We start from the raw sequence: 6,081 nt of genomic DNA on the forward strand, positions 1-6,081 counted from the left end.
CCGCCAACAATTAATTGACGCTCTGCAAAGCTGCCAAGTATCCCTGATTTTGCAGGAGGCTTCACAAAAACTTCCAACATCTCTTTCAAATCTAGACAAGAGAATTTAAAGGATGTGTTCACCTTTTCCATACATACATGCAATTGTACGTACATACCATTGTATATAGATAATACAAACAAACATATGTACATACATACAAATGTACATACATACATACATGTGGATTGAGTGAATGCAGCAATATCAGCAGAACACAATCGGCGAAAGTTTGAGGAAAATCAGACAATCCGTTCAAAAGTTATGAATTTGTAAAGTTTCTGCGCAATCACTGCTGCATGAGGAGACTACTACAGTGTATGGTATCACGTGCATAAAACAATATCAGGAAATGAGAATCCCACAAAATTTCATTTGTGAAAAAAAAGTATGTGTATACATTTCCTCGTCTCGATACTGATTTGTGTTGAGGGTGATATTATTTCCCCTGCCTTCTGAAAGAGGCAAGTCATGTTACTATGCAAGAAAAGTGATAAACATGTTGAATTCTCTTATTATATATTTTCATTGTATCGTTGTACACATGTGACATCACAAGTTGTACTAGTCTTCTCATCCACTGATGGGTGCACTGAAATGTCAAAACTTCACAACTTTTGAACGCATTGTCCGAACTTCCTCAAACTATCACTGATGTGTTCTACTAATATTGCAGCATTTTCTCAATCCTCATGTATATTATGGCGTGAATTCACGAAGGTGGTACAAATTAAACCATGGTTTAAACCATGGAGTGCCAAGTGTCGCATGGAATATTTCTTTACGAAATTGGTCATTTCGTCGATGAAATAATTACTTTGTAACGAAATGACAATATTTTGCAACTAAATGAACATTTCATCAACGAAATTATAATTTCGTTAACGAAAACGGTCATTTTGTCGACGAAATGACCATTTTCGTAACGAAATATTCTATGCGACAATTGGCGCTCCATGGTTTTTGTCCATGGTTTAAACCATGGTTTCATTTGTACCACCTTTGTGAATTCAGGCCTATATGTATATATGTATATTATGAAGGTGAACTTGTCCTTTGATAGTCTCCCTGATTTAGGAGTTACTTCTCCCATTGAGATGCATGTGTTACACAAGTACCCCCCTTGATTGCTTATATTATTTGGAATTCCCCTGATTTTGATAGAGGGATGTTGGCAGCTCTGCGACAGTGATGAACTGGTTGCACTGGTATTGAGAGCTCAAGGCTGCATGGCAGCACTGGTTGAATGGATTTCTTTACTTTTATTTGAGAACTCAAGGGCTTGTATGAGATATAATACAGTGAAGATTCATTCAGGTACGTGTATCAAAATTTTAAAAATAATCAACCCACTAAAACAGTAACACACAGTGCAGGTTGAAAGCTTCTCATATACTTTACTTAAAGGTGCATGGTCCCGGTGTTTTAGTCAAATACGTACGCGGGCGCACGGCGCAAGTTTCCTATAGAGACCTACGCTATCAACTCCTCTTTGGCGCTTATGCTGTGGCCCACTTCCCCGAGTCTGAAGAAGTCGGATTCACTGTAGTCAGTGGTCCGATCACAGTTCGGCTCATGATTCGGCTGAGGGGCTGACAGCTTTAGCAAACTTCTTTTGTGATGTCATAATAAGAAGCACATAATGCACGCACCCTGGCATTACTACAGACTGCGCGATGCGCAGAGAAGACAACGAAGGCAACGTTACTTAGCAACACCTACGCACTTTACTCTTGATGATAGCTCAACTTCGGCAATCTTCATATCAAAGCAAGCGGTGATCGGCAGTATCATCAACAGTGCCCTCTACACTACCGGGACTATGCACCTTTAACATCAAATTTTGGTACAAAAGAGTGCTAACAAATTTGTGTTAAGGAATGCTTGCAATGTTAGAGAAAGAGGGAAAAAAAGAAATAAGGACATCCAAATATATTGCTCCAATTTCTGACTACACGATAGTGAAACAAAAGATGTAATCTCTATACATTTGGACTATCTGTACAAATTTAAAACACATTTGCTGTGTTTTGTTTTGTTTTTGTGTTTGTTTCAAATGAAATCATGATAAAACACTGCCAAGGGCATTACTGTTTATTATCTATTTGCATACATGCCACCCAGCAGCATGGGAATGCCATATATTGGGAAGGCTGGCGTGACTCGGATACATTCAAGAATCCCCATAAACTTATTATGTAAAGCTCTATCACTGATCTTGAAGTAAGTGTACATACAGCCATAGAAGCTCACCTAGAGTCAAAGCGTTATTGATGAGCGTACGCTTTGATGCACATTATAATTTTGCTGATGGGTAATTCTAGTCTAGCTGGCCTGCACTAGTCATTATTTTCAAATTGCCCCCAGTGGGTAGCTAATGAAAATTGATTCAACTTTGCCACCCTTCTCCCTACGGCATACATGCTACCTGGTCTTTGCGTCCAAAAGAATTGTTTTTAACTCACGAGTGCTTCTGAAATCATTTTTTTAGCTGTCTTCCATCTTTTCTATGGTTACATAACATGTATCCCATGTAGTGCTCTTTGCCAATGCAGCAGGAAAGATAGATCAAAGAAAGTCTGTAATAAGGACAGTATACATATTGTATTTTAAAGTTATGGTACACAGTTTTGGATGAGATGGGGCCTCAGGTTTCCAACACTTTTTGATGATGATTTTTTTTTTAGATAATGAGAAACCTGCTATGAAATATAAAAGGGCATATAATTCTAAAAGGAATTGAAAGTTTATTTGATGAAAAGTGTTTTTGAAATTGCTGAGATATCCAAAAACAAAGTGATACTATTAAAAGGTGGGCCATTTCAAAACCGATTTTTTTTTTCAACAAAATAATACAGTTTGAATTCCTCTTAGAATTGTATTCTCTTTAACATTTCATAGAGTGGTTTCTAAGTATCTTACAAAAAGTTAATGCTGAATCCCTCATCTCAACCAAAACTATACCATCCCTTTAAACTATCCTCTATCATGGTATTTCCTCGTATTTCACAGCAACCCTGGTACCATCGTACTATTATTTACGAACGGGTAGTCACAACACAATTTCATTTTATGATAAACCAAGTGTCCATGAAAGAGGGGAGGTTACGCCTAGGGCATCAGCACAAAGAGAGGTAAATGCACCCGTAAAGTGACACTGGGCATGAAATTTGTAACAGGATACTGCATTGTACTCTAACTAGTACCTGCCCGGCCCTCCTTTGTTTATTTTGATACAGTTTCTTCCACTATTTGTTTTGCTTTGGTTATTTTTCCTTGACTAATTATTATTAATGGTGAGACATGGGTGTATGCAAGGGGGGGTCGGGAGGGTCGTACGACCCCCCCAAATTTTCAAGAGGTCCACTTTTTGTAAATGACATTTTTTTTTTAGGGCTTTTTACTCTATATAGGCCTACAACAGGAAAAAAAAGTGACCAGGTGGTGTTCCAGCAAATTGTCAAAAACCTCGTAAATTTCGTAACTTAGTTTTAGTATGCCATAATTTACTTTATTTCTAAGCTGCACTGCCATGCCGAAAAAGTCACTTTTGTATGCACCAAATTGCCCCATTTTAAGATATAGAATTCAAAAACTCCCTACCGAGGAAGGGGGGACACCCCCCTCCCACACCCTCCCCCCGCTCGGTCGCTCCGCTCCCTCGCAAAGGTAAAGGTCCAAAAATTTTGGTTACGACCCCCCCAGAAAAAATCCTGGATACACCCCTGGGTGAGAAATACATGTAAGTAAGCCATGGTTATGGTAGCATTGTGTTTTACATACATCGCAACCTGAGGTATACCCCTTGTTTCTTCGTGCTTGATAATTATGATTCTTTGCATTTGTGTTTGTTTGTGTGTGTGTGTGCGCGCACGTGTGTATGTGTGTGCATCCAGGGCATAGTAGAAGACATCTTTAATTTCTACATATTCTGTGTGGTGGTAGCATGAGTAGATTCCCAAAAAGGGGCAGAAAAATGACCCTTCACAATCCAAATGTAAGAAACTGCCAGTTTTACTATGTACTTGTAATGTGTACAATAGCACTAGGCGTTTGTATTGTGTTAATATGCTGAGAATAACATGTACAAATTCCCATTGTAAATACACAAAGTTGGACGTAGTGCATATATGTATAATATATATGATCCATGTACACTGTATGTCATTTGTACAATAGAAATTGACATGCTCTCTTTTTATTTTCACTTTTTTCTGTATATGAGGATTATGTTGATATGCATAGTGTCATTTCTTTTTAATTGCATGTTTTGCTGTTTAGTAGAAGAATGCTGAATATTATGTGAATCATTTTTGTAGTTTTTGCCTCTGTGTTTGTGTAACTATGCCTGTACAGTGTACAATGTACCAAGAATTCACTACATCAAATTATGAGAGTAATAAAGGGCTATGGAATTTTCAATTTAGCAACCTAGCTAGCTCCCACCTTTAAATCATGTTGTTTTTCTCATTGTCCTCATGTGTTCACATATGCATCATATCTAAAGTGCTGTCTGTGTGTCCTAAAGTGTGTGTGTGCAGTATGCAGCTAGGTGCACAAGGAATGCATTTGTGTGTGTTTGTGTGTGTGTGTGTGTGTGTGTGTGTGTGTGTGCACGTGCGTGCGCGTGTCCTGTTTGTGACAGAAATGTATGGCAAAAAGATAATACGCTATGTTCTAGTTTTCAAATACAATGTAGTGTCTTGATTGCAAAGACTACAAAGTTTCCACAACTACATTGTATACTTAATGTAGTATAAAGCACTATAAAGTACTGATTATCAAGTGCATGCGAGTTATTGTGTATCATACTCACGCAGCAAGACACCCCCCCCCCCCCCCAAAAAAAAAGTCAATCCACAGGCATGTAAAACACGACACAAACGTGGTTCATACGTCATAATAGGGAGATAGAGAAAGACAGAAACAGAGAGAGAGAGAGAGAGAGAAAGAGACAGACGACGTGAGATGGGGGGTAATGAAACTCCGTGAGAGGTTGATAATTATTTTATCAAATACTGCACAGTGTACTTGCCCACAGGGCTTTCTTTTTACACACTCTCTCACAAAAGCTCAGGAGAGTTCAATCATTAAAAAGAATGAAAACAACGGTGCGGCTACAAAAGACTTTTAATCCATGAGGATGATGATAATGTTTTATTGACAAGAAAATATCTATTCCCATAACAACGTTACTTGGTAAGAAGAAAAACAATGTGCAACTGAGATTATTACAGAAAATGATAATGCAAAATGGTAATTACATTGTGTAAATAATACGCTTTCCACGTAACTCCTGACCATGGGGCTACTGTAGCTCCATGTTCTGACTTGCTTCAACTTCGTTAATATGTAAGGGAATTTTACCCTGGAAATAAGTTTGTGTGAACAGAGGCAGAAATATTGGAACAGGACGCCAAATGTTTGAGCAAATTTTTGGAACTGCGACCAATTTACGTGTAAACACAAGCTGGCAATTCCGTGATGTCACATGCGAGATACCTCCCCCCCCCCCCCTCCCATTTTACTCGGTAAAAAATGTCGTTTTCCATCAAGTAAATTTCAAGTCGCGCATGCATCCTTGAAATCATTCGGTGATCATTGTAGATTTTCTTTTATGACACCGGATAATGACAAAAGATGGAATGAAATTATTCCTTCATAAACAACGGGGGAAAAAATACATGTATGTAGTATTTTATGGAATCTTACGCACAGAGCGAAAAGAAGGTAGCCCACATTCTGCAATGAAGGGGTGCCAACTTGTTCTTGATTGATGACAAATTTAAAAAATAAAATCATAACTTTCTTAGTTTTTGTTAAAATTTGCTCGAACTTTCGCTGTCCTGTTCCTCATATTTTTCTGCTCCTGTTAATTTACACAAACTCATTTTCACTGTGGACTTCCTTTTGATATACACAGTCGGTTTCGCCTGATTATGCCTTCATCAGAACAACTCTCAGGGTCGGTTTTTTTTTTTTTCGGGGGGGAGGGGGGAGGGAGTTTCACAAAAAAAAATATCGTATTGTATTCAGCCCCTT

The sequence above is a fragment of the Diadema antillarum genome, unplaced genomic scaffold (assembly GCF_040938485.1).
Source record: "Diadema antillarum isolate AM-2024a unplaced genomic scaffold, OU_Dant_1.0 seq00000718_RagTag, whole genome shotgun sequence".
NCBI lineage: Eukaryota > Metazoa > Echinodermata > Echinoidea > Diadematoida > Diadematidae > Diadema > Diadema antillarum.